The sequence below is a fragment of the Callithrix jacchus genome, chromosome 4, assembly GCF_049354715.1.
Source record: "Callithrix jacchus isolate 240 chromosome 4, calJac240_pri, whole genome shotgun sequence".
Taxonomy (NCBI): domain Eukaryota; kingdom Metazoa; phylum Chordata; class Mammalia; order Primates; family Cebidae; genus Callithrix; species Callithrix jacchus.
The window spans coordinates 40,046,399-40,065,152 of NC_133505.1; the positions used below are offsets into that span (position 1 = coordinate 40,046,399).

Consider the following 18,754-nt stretch of genomic DNA (forward strand, 5'->3'; position numbering starts at 1 on the left):
AACTTTAATCTGGTTCTAATTGCACCACATATTAAGGTTGTAGATTTGGGAAAATTACTTCGTGCCTCACAGTTGGAGTGAAGGCACTGTGATTCATGTCTTTCAATACTAGAAAATGCTGTGATTCTGTGGACACCTCAAGGATCAGCTGCCCTGGGTATCTGATGATATGACAGAATGATAGCTGTTGACTAGAGAGTGTAATCTGTACCTATTTCCAGGTAGGGATGTCATTAATAAGTTGAAGGAAATTCAAAGTTTGTTAATAATATAATCTGAGTAAAAGGGTTTTATCAAGTGTGTCTCCTAATGCTGCTCCCAGGTTTAGTGGCGCCTGCAGAGCACACACAGGCAGGGGACTTGCAGGGGCACCTTGTGCAATGGAGGGTCTGAATGTGCCTTTGTGTAGAGCTTACTCTAACAATGTGAAAAGATCAACTGTGCAGCCAAAGCATTCAGGGGTCCGAGAGATGGATCAAGGACTCAACGTCAGTTGTTGACACAACTGAGTACATTTTTCTCTGTACTCAGAATTGTACCAACGGCTTCTATACTTCATATTTTTATTTAATTCTCACATCAGCTCAGTAATATAAACATCATTTTCATGCTTACATGTGGAGAGAATAAAACAGTGGAGATAAATCAACTTTTGCAAAAATATAAAGCTAGTAAATGGTTCACTATAGATTTAACCAAACTATATACTCCTCAAGCTCAGCCACTATATCATGGTCTTTCACATTCTATTGCTGAAGATAAAGTGCCTTGTGTTAAAATATTCTATATTTGTATAATTTATGGATGTGCAGAGCAATAAGACTACTTCTTTTAATGAAAGGTGGTATTCAACAATTTGAGGAAGTTACCATGTAGCAACTCTAGTTCCTTCACAAGATTCTCATCATCATCATCCTTTCCCTCCTCTGGAAATGACAACATTTGCATTTATCTTGTGTGATGACGCCCATAGCTCCTGAGAAGTCTCCTTATGAAAGGTAACAGTGACCTCAAAATTCCTAAATACAAACTATTGCTCAGAATTATTATTTCAGATTTCTCATCTTAAAGTAGTCAATTTGATCATCTCAAAATCAAAGAAGAAAAGTGCCTCATTTACTTTGGAAAAAACACAGTTCTATTAATACAGGATGTTCAAAATTTCGGCCGAGCACAGTGGCTCATGTCTGTATCCCAGGACTTTCAGAGGCGCTGTTGGTCACATCCCTTGAGGTCAGGAGTTTGAGATCAGTCTGACCAACATGGAGAAACCCCATATCTACTAAAAATACAAAAGTATCTGGGCATGGTGATACTCACCTGTAATCCCAGCTACTTGGGAAGCTGAGGCAGAAGAATCACTTTAACCTGGGAGACAGAGATTGCGGCAAGACGAGATCTCACCATTGCATTCCAGTCTGGGCAACATGAGCAATACACTGTCTCAAAACAAAACAAAAAGCAAAAGCAAAAAAAAGCTTAAAATTTCCTGGGTAAAAGTCAGTATTGTCCCTGGATTTGAGAACTAACTATGTCTCTCTATCCCAATAATAATTCAGTACTACTCAAAGTTGTGCAATTCCAACCAGAATATCATATTCTCATATTTAATTTGGTCAACTGAAAATGATTATTTCCTTAGAAACTAATTTAGTTCCAGTTACTTGGAAGAAGGAAGGATTGCTTGAACCTGGAAGTTCCAGGCTGCAGTGAACCAAGATCATTCCATTGCGTCCTAGCCTGAATGACAGAGGGAGATTCTGAAAAAATAAATAAATCAATAAATAAAAGAAATATATAAAAGGAAAGAAGAGAAGAAACACATTTTTTAAAAAGAAACAAATTGTGATGATGGTAACCTAGGAAAGCCAGCTGAGGTTCACGGTAGTACTGCAGGATAAAAGGGTAAAAGGGTGGTGATGGCGGCAGTGGCCGCTGTCCAGAGTGGTTAGTTGCAGCAGGAAGTTGCAAGCAGCAGTGGCAGGAATGACTGCGGGACGAGTGGCCATGGTGTGACCCTGTGACCCATGTCCCCAGGGTCTTGACTCCCTGAGGAAGCAGACTGGGTTCCCCCAACCCTTGAGCAGTAGGTGGGACCCTCCCCTAGGCCCGAAGCCTCCACCATTCCTGCCTTGCTGCTCTCACACTGGAGCTGCGAGGAGGGCATGGAGTTGGGACCTGATTCAGGGGCCCCAGGTAGGAACTGAAAGTGGCCCAGCTTTGGGTCCCGGTCAGCAGCAAGGCCACCGTTCTGTCCTGCCATGGACATCCAGTTCCTGCAGCTGAGGAGGAGACTCTACTTGAGGCCACCCAGGGTTGTGTCCCCACGGGAGGACTCTGAGTCTGATGCTTCCCATGGCCAGGCCAGGTCAATGATCTGCTCCCCAAGGTGCCTCCCCAACCAGTTTGAGTCAAGGGGAAGCCTGAGGTACCCCTGGGTGCTAGGGGAAGGACTTGCAGAGGCATCGGCCTCGCCCCAGATGCCGGTCTGGGCCCAGCAAGGGGAGCTGCCCACCCCAGGCTGCAAGAAGTCGTGACAGGAGCTACCTGCAGGCTCCATGGAATGGGTGGCAGCCCCGCCTTGCCTGCAGCAGGATACAGGCCTCTCTGCACTCCATGACCTCAAGGCCAAGACGGCCACTGTCCCTGCAGGACTGGGGGTGTCTGTCCCTCTCACTGACCTCACTTGGCTCCCAGATCCCATGCACACACTCTGATGTCAGAGTGGAGTTGGGGCCAAGCCCTGGTGCTGTCACAGCCTGGCCAGGTGTGTGGACGCTCAGGGCAGCATTGACACACCAGCCTCCTGCCACCTCAGCCACAAGGAAACAGAGGGAAGATGAGCTGAGGGCAACTGCGGATGGCCTACAGGTGCCCCTTGGCATGAGCAGTCTGGGTGCCATGGTCAGCAGTGGGAGGCAGACAGCCTCTTGGGCAGAAGGGGCAGGTCACTGATGAGGCCACTTCTTTTGGCCAGCGGAGGCCTGAAGGCTGTGGGCTGGACTGCCAGTCCTGACAGGAGTGGGAACTTGTGCCTTTTCTGGGCCTGCCCCATGGCCGTGTGCATTTCCTCCCCTCTGAGGACTGTAAAAGCCCTGGGCTCAGGCAGACTTGTGCAGAGGATAAAGAGAGCAGAGAGAGACAGGATAGGGAGATGAGGGATGACCTGCTGTAGAGAGGAGTTGCCTTCCCCAGGGTCTCTTCCTAGCTACAGAGTGGGGCTGCCCTCACCAGGGTCTCTTCTCTGTGAGAACTGAGGAGAGAACAGGACGATGAGCTGCAGAAAGGAGCTTCCCTCGCTGCTGAGAGCTGACGATGTTTCCAGACAACCTCGCTATGGAGAGGAGCTGCCCAATGCAGGTCTCTGATCTGTTCTGTTGCTTAAAAAAAGCCTCCTGTTTGTCCTCCTCACCCTCCACTTGTCTGAATACCACCCACATTCTTTCTGAACGCAGGAGAAGAACTGGGGCTCTGCTGAGTGGTGAGGCTAAAAGATCTGTAACACAAACAAGGCTGAATCATGCCCCTTGCTCGCCATGTTGTGGGCAAAGAGAAGGAGAAAAGAGCTGTAGCTATTCAGGGAGCTGAAACCTGGGTGCTCACTGAGTCAGGGTGCCTCCCTTTTTGGAACCTGGGATTCCTGGGGTCTCCAAGCTTCTTGGTGCCACCACATTCCCCAGTGCCAGCTGTGGAAGCTGCTTGTGGTGCACCTGGTCCAGCTGCAGCCTCACAGGGAGCTGGCACTCATGCTGGTGCCTGGAACTGCCCAACCCTGTGTCATGCGTGGCTGTGCACAGTGGTTCAACCCCTCACTCACTTCCTCACAAATTTCTCACCACCTGACTCACACTTGGGAGGTGTGGGATCCAGGCCTGTAGTGTGAGCCAAGTACATTCTGCCAGGCAAAGTGGGTGGAATGAGCTCAGCTGGTTGGAGCAAAAATCAGGGAAAGGCATTACCAGCCACAAATCTGTGGCAAGAAAAGCCACACCCCAGTGATCCCATAACAGTGATATGGTTAGGCTGACTCCGTTTCCCCACCAAATCTCATCCTGAATTGTAATCCCCATAATCTCCATGTGTCCATGGTGGGACCTGGTCGGAGCTTATTCGATCATGAACGCAGTTTCCCCCATGCTGTTTGTGAGTACTCAGGAGATCTGCTGGTTTTATAAGATGGTGCACTCTCTCTCACCTGCTGCCATGTAAGATGAGCCTCTTCCCCTTCTGCCATGATTGTAAGTTTCCTGAGGCCTTTCCATCCATAAAGAACTGTGAGTCAATTAGACCTTTTTCCTGTATAAATTACCCAGTCTCAGGTATTTTCTTATGGCAATGTAAGAACGAAATATTACAGGTGGCAAAGAAAAGTCATTCTTTATCAAAAACATACTGAAATGGGGCTAAAGGGAGCAGTTTCAAAACTTGTTCCCATCATGTTATTGTCACCATGCAATGCATCTGGAATATCCCACTTAGGAATCTTTCTCTACTGTGGATGGGATATTCTATACATTCTGTGGGAACATTTTCCATGTACTTGTTGCTTCAAGTTTCTTCAAATAGTGATTTTTCTGATTATACTATACTATGTTGATGGTTCTTGTGTGAATTTTCTGGTGTTTGAACTGGTTATTTGCAGTCAAGGGAGCTGAAGGATAAATTTAAAAAAAATTTTTTAAGACTTCTTTTTAATCCATGTGTAATTTAAAAGTATATTATCAAGTTTCCACATGTTTGGAGTTGTACCAATTTTCTTCCTGTTGTTGACTTCCGGTTCAACTCTGAAGCTTGCAGAGAGCACAGTCTGTATGATTTCAATTCTTTCACATTTGTTGAGGTTCCTTTTATGGTCCAGGGTATGATCTATGGTGGTAAATATTCCATGGACAGTTAAAAAATGTGTATTCAGCTGTTTGATGTGTTGGTCTGTAAATGTCTATTAGATCTTATTGGTGGAGTTTTGTTCTTTTGATTTCTTTCTTTCCTTTTTATTTTTTAATTAATTAATTAATTTTTTATTGTACTTTAGGTTCTGGGATACATATGCAGATCATGCAGGACTGTTGCATACATATCAAGGTGGTTTGTTGCCTCCATTTCCCCATCACCTATATCTGGCATTTCTTTCCATGTTATGGAACATCTCCATACCCCACTTCCCCTCCCTTAGTCCCTTCAAAAGACCACAGTGTGTGAGGCTTTCCTCCCTGTGCCCATGAATTCTCATTGTTCAACACCTGCCTATGAGTAAGAACATGCAGTGTTTGTTTTTTTTTCTTGTGTCCATTTGTTGAAAATGATAGTTTCCAGATTCATCCATGTCTCTACAAGAAACATGAACTTACTGGTTTTTATGGTTACCTAGTATTCCATGGAGTACATGTGCCACATTTTCCTTGTCCAGTCTATCATTGATGGGCATTTGTGTTGGTTCCAGGTCTTTGCTGTTGTAAAGAGTCCTGCAATGAACATACATGTGCATGTGTCTTTTTAATAGAATGATTTAGAATCCTTTGGATATATACCTAGTAACAGGATTGCTGGGTCAGATGGTATTTCTATTTTAAGATCCTTGAGGAATTGCCACACTGTCTTCCACAAGGGTTGAACTAATTTACACTCCCACCAACAGTGTAAAAGTGTTCCTGTTTCTCCACATTTTTTCCAGCATCTGTTGTCTCCTGTTTTTTTAATGATTGCAATTCTAACCGGTGTGAGATAGTGTCTCAATGTGGTTGGTTTTGATTTGCATTTCTCTAATGACCAGTGATGATGAGCATTTTTTCGTAAGTTTGCTGGCCTTATAAATGTCTTCTTTTGAAAAATGTCTGCTCATATCGTTCATCCACTTTTGAATGAGTTTGTTTGTTTTTCTCTTTTAAAGCTGTTTAAGTTCTTTGTAGATTCTGGATAATAGCCCTCTTTCAGATGGGTAGATTGCAAAATTGTTTCCTACTGTTGGCTGCCACTTCACTCTAATGATTATTTCTTTTGCTCTGCAGAAACTTTTAAGTTTAATTAGATCTCATTTGTCTATTTTGGCTTTTGTTACCATTTCTTTTGGTGTTTTAGTCACGAAGTCCTTGCCTATGCTTATGTCTTGAATGGTTTAACATCTGTTTTCTTCTTAGGACTTTTAAGGTGTTAGGTTTCATGTTTAAATCTTTAATCCATCTGGTGTTTATCTTTGTGTAAGTTGTAAGGAAGAGGTCTAGTTTCAGCTTTCTGCAGATGGCTAGCCAGTTTTCCCAACACCATTTATTAAACAGAGAATCTTTTTCCTATTGCTTGCTTTTGTCAGGTTCATCAAAGATCAGATGGTTGTAAATGTGTGGCATTGCCTCTGAGGCCTCTGTTCTGTTCCATTGGTCTATATATCTGTTTTGGTAGCAGTACCATGCTGTTTTGATTACTGTAGCCTTGTAGTATAGTTTGAAGTCATGTAGCATGACACCTCCAGCTTTGTTCTTTGGCTTAGAATTGCAAAATTCTTTTTGCTTACTCTTGGCTATGTGGGCTCTCTTTTGGTTTCATAAAAAGTTTAAACTGGTTTTTTAAAGTTCTGTGAGGAAGGTCAATGGTAGCTGGATAGGGATAGCGTTGAATCTGTATATTCCTTTGGGCAGAATGGCCTTTTTCACAATACTGATTCTTCCTAACCATGAGTGTGGTTGTTTTTCCATCTGTTTGTGTCCTCTCTTATGTCCTTGAGCAGCAGTTTGAAGTTCTCCTTGAAGAGATCCTTTGCCTCCTTTGTTAGTTATATTCCTGGGTATTTTATTCTCTTTGTAGCAATTGTGAATGGGAGCTCACTCATGATCTGGCTCTCTGTTTTGTCTGTTACTGGTGTATAGAAATGCTTGTGATTTCTGCACATTTTGTATCCAGAGAGTTTAGTGAAGTTGCTTATCAGCTTAAGGAGATTTTGGGTTGAGATGATGGGGTCTTCTAAATAAACAATTATGTCATCCGCAAATAGAAACAATTTGACTTCTTCTTTTCCTAATTGAGTATGTTTTATTTCTTTTTCTTCCCTGATTGCTCTGGCTAGAACTTCAAATACTATATCGAATAGGAATGGTGAGAGAGGGCATCCTTGTCTAGTGCCAGTTTTCAAAGGGATGCTTCCAGTTTAGTATGATATTGGCTGTGAGTTTGTCATAAACAGCTTTTATTGTTTTGAGATATGTTCCATCGATACCTAGGTTATTGAGAATTTTTAGCATAAAGGGCTGTTGAATTTGATCAAAGCCCTTCTCTGTATCTATTGAGGTGATCTTTGGTTCTGTTTATGTGATGAATTATGTTTATAGATTTGCATTTGTTGAACCAGTCTTACATGTGCAGTATGAAGCCTATTTGGTTGTGATGGATAAGCTTTTTGATGTGCTGTTGCATTTGGTTTGCCAGTATTTTAGTGATGATTTTTGCATTGATATTCATCATGGATATTTGGCTGAAGTTTTCCTTTTTAATTGAGTCTGTGCCAGGTTTTGGTATCAGATGATGTTGGCCTCATAAAATGAGTTATGGAGGATTCCCTCTTCTTGTGTTATTTGGAATAAATTCAGAAGGAATGGTACCAGCTCCTCTTTGTACATCTGTTAGAATTCGGCTGTAAACCCGTCTGGACCTGGACTTTTTTTGGTTGGTAGTGTGATATAGCTAGCCTAGAGTTAGAACCTGTAAAATGCCATTTTATGAAGCGACAAAACTCTTTCCATTCTCCTCACAATGACTGCTAACCTTGGCTTTTGTAAATTGCTAGATCACTTGCAGAATGCAAAGAGAGGTAAAGCTGCATAACTTCTCTTATCTGCCAGAATTGCTGGCCTTTGTTTCCCAGAGTAAGCACCCCCAGATAATTCCATCCTGGTGCCAAGCAACTGAAAATCTATGGATCCCACCCCTACCCAGACGACGTGTAAACGAATGCTAATCTTAGCACCTGTGAACTCCTTAAATGACAATCAGAATGTCAAATAGTCCCCTGGCCCTCGAAAGGTCCAGAACCCCCTCGACCTCATCTCCACCCAGAAGGTGATTTGAATCCACTGGCCTTCGGAATGTCTGAAGCCCCTCACCCCATCCTCTCCCCTCACCCCTAAGGTGATTTTGTGGGTATAAAAAGGTCTTGTCACCCTTCTTTCTCTGCCGTGGGTTAGAGAGACGTGAGTCCTCCGTGGTCGCTGGCAATAAACCCTGCAATTTGGCATACTTTTGTCTTGGTGTTGACTTTCTGTGCTCGGTCTGATACAACAGTAGGATATTAATTGCTGCCTCAACTTCAGGTCTTGTTATTGGTCTATTTAGGGATTCCACTCTCCCTGGTTTAGTCTTGGGAGTGTGTAAGTGTCCAGAAATTTATCAATTTCTTCTGGATTTGCTGATTTTTTGTGCATAGAGTTGTTTGTAGTAATCTCTGATGGTGGTTTGTATTTCTGTGGGTTCAGTGGTGAAATACCATTTATCATTTTTTATTGCGTCTATTTCATTCTTCTCTCTTTTTCATATTAATCTAGCTAACAGTCTATCTACTTTGTTGATTTTCTCAAAAAACCAGCTCCTGGGTTTATTGATTTTTGAAGTGTTTTTTTGTTTTCCTATTTCCTTCAGTTTTGCTTTGAGCTTGGTTATTTCTTGTTTTCTGCTAGCTTTTGAGTTCTTTTGATCTTGCTCCTCTAACTCTTTCAATTTTGACAATAAGTTATTGATTTTAGATCTTCCTCACTTCTCATGTGGGCATTTATTGCTATACATTTCCCTCTGGACAATGGTTTAAATGTGTCCTAGATATTCTTGTATGATGTATCTTCATTCTCACTGATTTTAAGAACATCTTTATTTCTGTCTTCATTTCATTGTTTATTCAGTCCACATTCAGGAGCCAGTTGTTCAATTTCCATATAGTTGTATGGTTTTGAGTGAGTTTCTTAGTCCTGTGTTGTAATTTGATTGCACTGTGGTCTGATAGACTGTTCGTCATGATTTTAATTCTTTTTTATTTGCCGAGAAGGGATTTACTTCCAATTATGTGGTCAATTTTAGTGTAAGTGTGATGTGGTGCTGAGAAGAATGTATATTCTGTGGATTTGGGGTAGAGAGTTCTATACATGTCTATTAGGTCTGCTTGTTCCAGATCTGCATTCAAGTCCTGGATAGCCTTCTTGATTTTCTGTCTAGTTGATCTGTCTAATATTGACAGTGGAGTGTTAAAGTCTCCAACTATCACTGCCTGGGAATCTAAGTCTCTTTGTAGGTCATTAATAACTTGCTTTATGTATCTGGGAGCTCCTGTATTGGGTGCATATATATTTATGATCGTTAGCTCTTCTTGTTGTGTTGGTCCTTTTACCATTATGTAATGCCCCTCTTTGTCTCTTCTGATCTTTGTTGGTTTGAAGTCTGTTTTATCAGAGACTAGGATTACAGCTCCTGCTTTTTTTTCTCTCCATTTGCATGGTAAATCTTCTTCCATCTCTTCATTTCGAGTCTATGTTAGTCTTTGCATATGACATGGGTCTCCTGAATACAGCACACTGATGGGTCTTGTCTTTTTATGAAGTTTCCCCTCTTGTGACTTTTGTTGGGGGTATTTAGTCCATTTACATTTAATGTTAAAATAAATTTCTGTGAATTTGGTCCTGCCATTTTGTTACTGGGTTTTTGGGGGGGGGGGTTTTGCCCATTAGTTGATGTGGTTTCTTCATTGCATCATTGGTCTTTACCATTTGTTATATTTTGCAGTTGCTGGTAATGGTTGTTCCCGTCCATGTTTAGTGCTTCCTTTAGAAGCTCTTTAAGGAAGGTCTGGTGGTGACAAAAATCTCTCAGCAATTGCTTGTCCATACAGGATTTTATTTCTCCTTTATTTTGATGCTTAGCTCAGCTGGATACGAGATTCTGGGCTGAAAGGTTTTTTTCTTTAAGGATGTTGAATATTGCCCTCTACTCTCTTCTGGCTTGTTGGGTTTCTGCAGAGAGATTTGTTATGAGTCTGATGGGCTTCCCTTTGTGGGTGCCCCAGCCTTTCTCTCTGGCTGTCCCTAGCCTTTTCTCCTTCAGTTTGAATTTGGTGAATCTGACAATTATGTGGCTTGGGATTGCTCTTCTTGAGGAGTGTCTTTGTGGTGGTCTCTGTATTTCCAGGATTTGAATGTTGGCCTGCCTTGCTAGGCTGGGAAGGTTCTCCTGGATAATATCCTGAAGAGCGTCTTCCAGCTTGGATTCATTCTCATCATCACATTCAGGTACACCAATCAAGATTAAGTCTTTTTACATAATCCCATATTTCATGGACGCTTTCTTCATTTCCTTTCACTCTTTTTTCTCTATTCTTGCCTTCTCATTTTATTTCACCGATTTGATCTTCTATCTGTGATAGTCTTTCTTCTGCTTGATTGTTTTGGCTGTTGAAACTTGTGTATGCCTCACAAAGTTCTTGTGCTGTGTTTTTCAGCTCCATGAAGTTGTTCATGTTCTTTACTAAGCTGATTATTCTAGTTAGCATTTCATCTAACCTTTTTTCAAGGTTTTTAGTTACTTTGCATTGAGTTAGAACATGTTCCTTTAGCTCAGAGAAGTTTGTTATTACTCATCTCTGAAGCCTGCTTCTGTCAATTCGTCAAACTCATTCTCAATCCTGCTTTGTTCCCTTGCTGGTGAGGAGTTGCGATCCCTTGGAAGAGGTGAAATGTTATGGCCTTTGATGGTTTCACCTTTTTTGCACTGGTTTCTTCCCATTTTTGTGGGTTTATCTAGCTTTGATCTCAGGGAGCTGGTGGAGGAGGCAGTCTGTCCCTTGTCTGCCTGAAGAGGCACTGCTGGGCTGCCAGGGACTCAGTCTGGCTGCTCTTTAAGCTTCCTGTGTATTTTTTCACATAGGAAAATTAGGCCAGCCTCTGTAATGGCAGATTCTCTTCCCCCCACTGAGCTCGGTCATTCCTGATTGAGTTCAAACTGATGTGCTGGCTACAAAACTCTCAACCGACAGGCTTCATTTTGCTGGGCTTTGTGGAGGAGAGACCCACCTAGCCATATTGTTGTCTCCCTGCTTTCAGGGAGCCACATCCATAAGAAAATATTAGCCAACTGAAATCAGTGATATATAAGATGGCTACTGCATTATGAGCAAGTGGATTGTTCCAGAAATGCAAGATTGTTTGAGCATTTGAGAATCAGTTAGTGTGGTTCACTAAGTGAACTGAAGGAAGGAGAAAACACATGAAACCTTATGATAGAGACATGAAATATTATTTGATAGAACTCAGTACTGGCCTTAATTTTTTTAAAATCTGTTTGCAAACTTGTGTTAAAAAGTTATTTCTTCTACCTGAGAAATAATAGCTACACTAGTGCACACATTAGTGTCAACAGTGAAATATTCACAACACTCTCCATCATATCTGGTGTGGTAGAGGAGTTAGGCAGTGAAAATGGCAAGAAAATATATATAAAAGAGACAATAATTGCATCCAGGTAAAATGGTGATATTTACTGTTGACATCATCAGGTACTTAGAAAATAAAAATAATAGACAAACTCATAGATTTAATAAGTAAATTTGAATAATGTTGCTGGATATAAAGTCAGTATACACTAAGCCAATCATGTTATTGATATATTTTGGATGTTTTTCCCCTCCAAATCTATGTTGAAATGTAACCTCCATGGTTGAAGACGAGGCCTGGTGAGTATTTTTGTTGGGGGGTGGGGTCACATCGTTCATCAATGGCTTGGTGTCATCCTAGCTGCAATGAGTAAGAAATGGGAATGGCCCCCACTTTGGGTACCTGGCCAGCAGCAAGGAGCTTACACAGGAATGGGAAATGTCAGAAGTTTGAATTCTAGAGTAGAGAAAAATAGGATGATGCCAGTTACATCAGGGTGCCAGAGAAAGACCCTCTGAAGAGTGACAGCTCAGATGTGACTTGACAGGTTTAGCAGGTGTGAGCCGGGGGGAGAGGGGAGCCTGTGTGTCTGTTTGGACAAAATGGGAAGCACATTTCAGGTTTAACAGATACTATGTACAAAAGCTTGAATTGATGAACTTCCCTAAAAAAACTAGAATAAAGTTCACTAAAGCAGAGAGGCTGAGAGGAAGGAGGGTAAAAGGGTAGACTGGAGAAATCACAAGAAGCCAGCTATTTAAAAGCATCGTGGGTGGTGTTGCAATTTTGGATTTATACTAAAGACAATGGGAAAGTATGAAAGAGTTTTTAAGAGAATAAAACCATGATCCCTGTAAATGTCCACAAACCTTCCTTGGCATTTCTAAATCCACAAAGCTCAGACATTCAGTTAAAAGAAATTTGTTCCAAAAACTCATCTGGCAAATCTCATCTGATAAGGGTAAGGGGTTAAAGGTGTCTCAGAGCTCTTGCTGGTGACATGTGCTTCTGCAGTTTCAGTACATATAGATATACATGCATATATGTATGTAAATATACACATATGTGAAACACTATGTATATATTTTTGATGTTTTTGTCTTTATGTCTGAATGAAGTGTGCATCCTACCTCATCTTCTGCCTTTCCATTTCCTTGCTTGCTATACATCAGACCCTCTAGCCTTCTTCTGTCCCTGCACATAATTTCCCACACCAGGGCTTTCCCCCTGTTCTCTCTTCCTGGGTCATTCAACCCTTAGATCTTCACATGGCTGTCAACTTATTTTGTTTTCTCAGCTGAATTTCATTTTCTCAGATGGAGCTGCCTAGGCATATGAACCAAAGTTGGGTGAATCCAATTCTCTCTTTTCCACAAACCTGATGTCTTTTCTTCACTGCACTATGATTCTGATATCTTCTTTTTTGTTAAATAGTTATTGGGTTATTGTCTATCTCCTCTATGATTCTGTAAATTCCATTAGTAGGGACTCACCCTCTCTATTTTACTCAAATAAGATGACTTTAACTTAGAATGGAGCCCAGCACCCAGTAGCTGCTGAGAAAAGTAAGTGTGGTTTACATGAATAAAGCAGCGTTCTGGGAACTGATCACTGTGGGGATCCTGGAAATCAGGCAGATGCTAAAGCTCCATCACTCTTTCATTTTGTCACACTATAGCCCTTCTCTTCCCTGTGAGAAACACAGGCAAACTTCTTATTTCTCCTCCTCCTAGTTGGAAGAAGAAGTCACAGATAAGGGAACAGTAATTTAAAGAAACAATAATTTTTTTCTATTATGATTCATCTCTTTTTGGCTGGGTGCAGTGGTCACAGCTGTAATTCTATTACATTCAGAGGCTGAGGCAGGAGGATAGCTTGAGGCCAGGAGTTTAAGAGCAGTCAGGGCAATATGGCAAAATCCCATCTCTACCAAAATTACAAAAATACACTGGGCCTGGTTGCCTGCCTGTAGTCCCAGCTACCCCGGTGGCTGAGGAAATAGGAGCGCTTGAGCTCTCTTTATCTCTTTTGGTGAATCTCATAGGGCTCTAGGTCTGTGCTAGCTTTAGGGATTTCAGGAAATCATGACAACATAGCTGGGGAACATACAGAGAACCTGGAGGAAGAGCTAAGCACACAAGGCTAATTCAGGAAGGCTGAGGGCATGATTGGTGAACCTATGAAATTTAGGATGAGACCAAGTAGGACAATGTAGGATGAGACCAAGTAGGACAATGAGTTTCCAGAGCTTGCTCATTGACTTTCGGCCCTGTGAGATGTGAACAATGTTTACATTTTCTCTGTAACCCCACACAGGGTATATAGTTTGAATGTTATCAAATTTCTATTAGATTAGTTTTGAGTTACAAAAATAGAATTTCATATAATGGATCCTGCATTTGCTCAATCTCTTCTTGTGGAGTCTAGTTAGAGCATATAGGAGATGTTGGAGAAACTAGTATAGAAAAGTTAAAAGAGATTTATAATAAACACTAACCTGGGCAAGGATTTCAGAGGATGGTTTAAGTACTCTCAGCCCCAGAGAACAGCCAATAAATGCTCTTTATCTGTAGGGTGATGCCAAGTATGGAAGATCTCGGCTTCAGCTCCAGGGATATTTCCCCATAAGAAAGAAAGAGCACTAAGCATAACTTTTATCAGAGAATCTACATACCCTAAAGGGATACAGGCTCTATAAACATTGTGGTTCAGAAAGAAAAGAAAGAAGATAATGGGGAGGCCATGGGCACATCCTTACATAGGAAGAAGAGGGGCCAACGCCAAAAGTCCTGTAGAGGACACAACACAGAGTCGTCTAGGAGGGACCCTTTGAATTCCCTTGACTCCCACAAACTTTTCAGAAAAAAAAACAACCTTGTTTTGTGTGACATAAGTCAAGATAATAAATGGAAGTACTTGGCCAGGCACGGTGGCTCATGCCACGGTGGCTCCCTGCACTTTCACAGGCAGAGGTGGGTGGGTCTCCTGAGGTCAAGAGTTTGAGACCAACCTGACCAACATGGTGAAGCCCCATCTCTACCAAAAATACAAAAATTATTCAGAGGTGGTGGCAGGTGCCTGTAATCCCAGCTACTCGGGAGGCTGAGGCAAGGAGAATCGCTTGAACATGTGAGTTGGAGGTTGCTGTGAACTGAGATCCCACCATTGCACTCCAGCGTGGGGGTCAAGAGTGAGACTTCATCTCAAAGAAAATAAATAAATAAAATAAAAATAAAAATAAATAAAGGGAAGTGCTCTATGGGGAATTTATTCTACCATCCTTATTTCTCAATCCTCAAATGACCTTGAGGAAATGTGATGTAAAGGTTTTATTCATGGAGATTTGTGAAGAAATGGCCTCTATGGAGGCCCCTTTTACAAATCTCATGGAGAGGGCAGTACTCAAGCTGATTTTGTCATGGAAATAATTTGGGATCCATGTGATAGATATGGGCAATCCCTGAAGAAAGCATCACAATTTCTTGATGATGGCTAAATACGAACAGCTCCAGAGTGCAGTTCCCAGCCAGAGCAATGCGGAGGGCATGTGATCTCTGCATTTCCAACCAAGGTACCAGGTGCATCTCAATGGGACTGGTTGGAAAGTGGATGTAGCCCAAGGAGGGCAAGCTGAGGCATGATGGGGCACTGCCTCACCTGGGAAGTGCAACAAACCAGAGGACCCCCCTACCCAACAGAGGCCATCGGGGGCTTTTCCAGCCTCTCCTGCACTTCAGTTCAGATATTGCCCTTCTCCTGCAGTATTTATGGCCCACATTTCAGGAGATTCCTGGGGTCCAACGAGCACTGTGGGTTTCCAGCACTGCTCTGTGTGCCTCAGGTCTGCATCACAAGAACCTGCACAAATCTGAGTGGCCATTTTAACTGGAGCCTGGTATGCCTGGGAGACAGAGCTGCCCATTCACCTGAAAAAGAGGGGTCTGAAACCAGGGAGGCAGCTGATCTGGCTCAGAGGGTCCCACCACCACAAAGACCAGCAATTTTAAATGCACTGGCTGGAGAGTTTTTCAGCTAGTGCAGCAATTTGAGCTTGACCTGGGACAGTCCAGCTCTCCCTGGGGGAAAGGGCATCTGCCATTACTGAGGGAGTCTGCCATTACAGAGGCAATCTATCATTACTGAGGCAGTCCACCATTACTGAGACAGTCTGCCATTACTGAGGCAGTTCTAACTTTACCTGTGTAAACAAAACCACAAGCAGCACCCGGGGAGTGGCAGCTCAGCAAGGCCTCTGCAGGCAGACTGTGACTAGATTACCTCCTTGCTGGGCAGAGCATCCCTGAAAAAAGGAAGCAGCATGTCAGGAACTTATAAATAAAGCCCCACCTTTCAGGGACAGAGCACCTGGGAAAAGAAACTGTTGTGAGTTCTGCTCAGCAGATGTAAACCTCCCTGCCCAGCAATTCTGAATGGAACAACGGAGCTCCCAGCACAGCACTTGAGCTCTGATAAGGGACAGACCACCTCCTCAAACATCTCTCTGACTCCCATATACCCAAAGAGGCACCTCATAAAGGAGAGCTCTGGCTGACATCTTGCAGGTAACCTCCTGGGGTGAAGATACCAGAAGAAGGAATAGGAAGCAACCCTTACTGTTCTGCTGCCCCCACAGGTGATTCCCAGGCAAGAAGGGTCTGAGGTGGACTCCAGCAGTCATGCAACAGAGGAGCCTGACTGTTAGAAGGAAAACTAAAAACAGAAATAAATAGCTTCAGCATCAACAGAAATGATATCCACTCAGAGAACCCATCTGAAAGTCACCGACTTCAAAAACCAAAAGTAGATAAATCCTTCAAGATGGGAAGAAACCAGTGAAAAAAGAATGGAATCACCAGAAAACAGAATGTCTCTCCTCCTCTAATGGATCGCAACTCACCAGCAAGGAAACAAAACTGGATGGAGAATGAGTCTGATGAATTGACAGAAGCAGGCTTCAGAGGTGGTTAATAACAAACTTCCCTGAGCTAAAGGTACATGCTCTTACTCAACACAAAAAAAATAAAACCCTGAAAAAAGGTTAGATGAAATGCTAACTAGAATAACCAGCTTAGAGAAGAGCATAAATGGCTTTATATAGCTGAGAAGCACAGCACAAGAACTTTGTGAAGCATAAACAAGTTTCAACAGCCAAATCAAGCAAACAGAAGAAAGGATATCAGAGATTGAAGATCAACTCAATCAAATAAAACAAGAAGTCAAGATTAGAGAAAAAAGAGAAAAGAGATGAACAAAGCCTCCAAAAAATATGGGATTATGTGAAAAGACCTAATCTACTCTTGATGGGTGTACCTAAATGTGATGGGGAGAATGAATCCAAATTGGAAAACACTCTTCAGGATATTATCCAGGAGAAATTCCTCCACCTAGCAAGGCAGGCCAACAGTAAAATCCAGGAAATACAGAGAATACCACAAAGATATTCCACAAGAAGAGCAACCCCAAGGCACATAATTGTCAGATTCTCCAGGATTGAAATGAAGGAAAAAATGCTTAAAGGCAGCCAGAGAGAAAGTTTTGGTTACCCACAAAGGAAAGCCCATCAGACTCACAGCAGATCTTTTGGCAGAAACCCTACAACCCAGGAGAGAGTAGAGGCCAATATTCAAAATCGTTAAAGAAAGGAACTATCAACCCAGAATTTCATCCAGCCAAACTAAGCTTCATAAGTGAAGAAGAAATAAAATCCTTTACAGAAAAGCAATTGCTGAGAGATTTTGTCACCACCAGCCCTACCTTGCAAGAGCTCCTGAAGGAAGCACTAAACATGGAAAGCAACAATCAGTACAACCAGCCACTGCAAAAACATACCAAATGGCAAAGATCATTGACACAATGAAGAAACTTTGTCAACTAATGGACAAAACAACCAGCTAGTATCAAAATGGCAGGGATAAAAAGTCAAGACCCATCAGTCTGCTGTATTCAGGAGACACATCTCATGTGCAAAGACTCACATAGACTCAAAATAAAGGGATAGAAGAAGATTTACTAAGAAAATAGGGAGAGGGAATAAAAGCAGCATTTGCAATCCTAGTTTCTGACAAAACTGATGTTAAACCAACAAAGAACAAAGAGACAAAGAAGGGCATTCCATAATCATAAAAGGATCAATGCAACAAGAAGAGCTAACTATCCTAAACACCTATGCACACAATACAGGAGCACCTAGATACATAAAGCATGACTACAAGGAGACTTAGACTCCCACACAGTAATAGTGGGAGACTTTAACATTCCACTATCAATATTAGACAGACCAATGAGACAGAAAATTAACAAGGATATCCAGGACTTGAACTCAGATCTGGACTAAGAGTACCTAGTAGACATGTATAGAACTCTCCACCGCAAATTCACAGAATATAACATTCTTCTCAGCACCACATCACACTTACTCTAAAGTTGAACATATGATTGGAAGTCAATCCTTCCTCAGCAAATGCTAAAGAACAGAAATCATAACAAGGAATCTCTCAGACCACAGTGCAATTAAATTAGAACTCAGCATTAAGAAACTCACTCAAAACCACACAACTACATGGAAATGGAATAACCTGTTCCTGAATGACTACTGGATGAATAATGAAATGAAGGCAGAAATAAAGATGTTCTTGGAAACCAACAAGAACAAGACACAACATACCAGAATCTCTGGGACACATTGAAACCAGTGTCCAGAGGGAAATTCATAGCACTAAATGCCCATATGAGAAGTGAGGAAAGATCTAAAATCAACACCCTACCTTCAAAACTAAAAGAGCTAGAGGTGTAAGATTAAACAAATTCAATAGCTAGCAGAAGACAAGAAATAACTAAGATCAGAGCAGAACTGAAGGAAATAGAGACACACACAAAAAAAGACCCTTCACAAAATCAATAAATCCAGGAGCTGGTTTCTGAAAAGATTAACAAAATAGATAGACTGCTAGCCATACTAAGAAAAAAGAAAAGAGAGAAGAATCGAATAGATGCAATAAAAAATGACAAAGGGGATATCACCAGTGATTCCACAGAAATACAAACTACCATCAGACATTACTACAAACAACTCTATGCACGTAAACCAGTAAACCTGAAAGAAAAGGGTAAACTCCTGGACACTTACACCCTCCCAAGACTAAACAAGGAAGAAGTTCAGTCCCTGAATAAATCAATAACAAGGTCTGAAGTAGAGGCAACAATTAGTAACCTACTAACCAAAAAAAAGTCCAGGTCTAGACAGGTTCACAGCCGAATTCTACCAAACTTGCAAAGAGGGATTGGTACCATTCCTTCTGAAATTATTCCAAACAATACAAAAAGAGGGAATCCTACCTAACTCATTTTACGAGACCAACATC

At 42.0% G+C, this 18,754-nt stretch overlaps 1 protein-coding gene across 1 annotated transcript in view; it reads right to left on the bottom strand.

Annotated features, from left to right (window-relative positions):
• Positions 1–18,754, bottom strand: part of CAJA-DRB1 (HLA class II histocompatibility antigen, DRB1-13 beta chain-like) — a 74,164-nt gene that overhangs the window by 11,731 nt on the left and 43,679 nt on the right.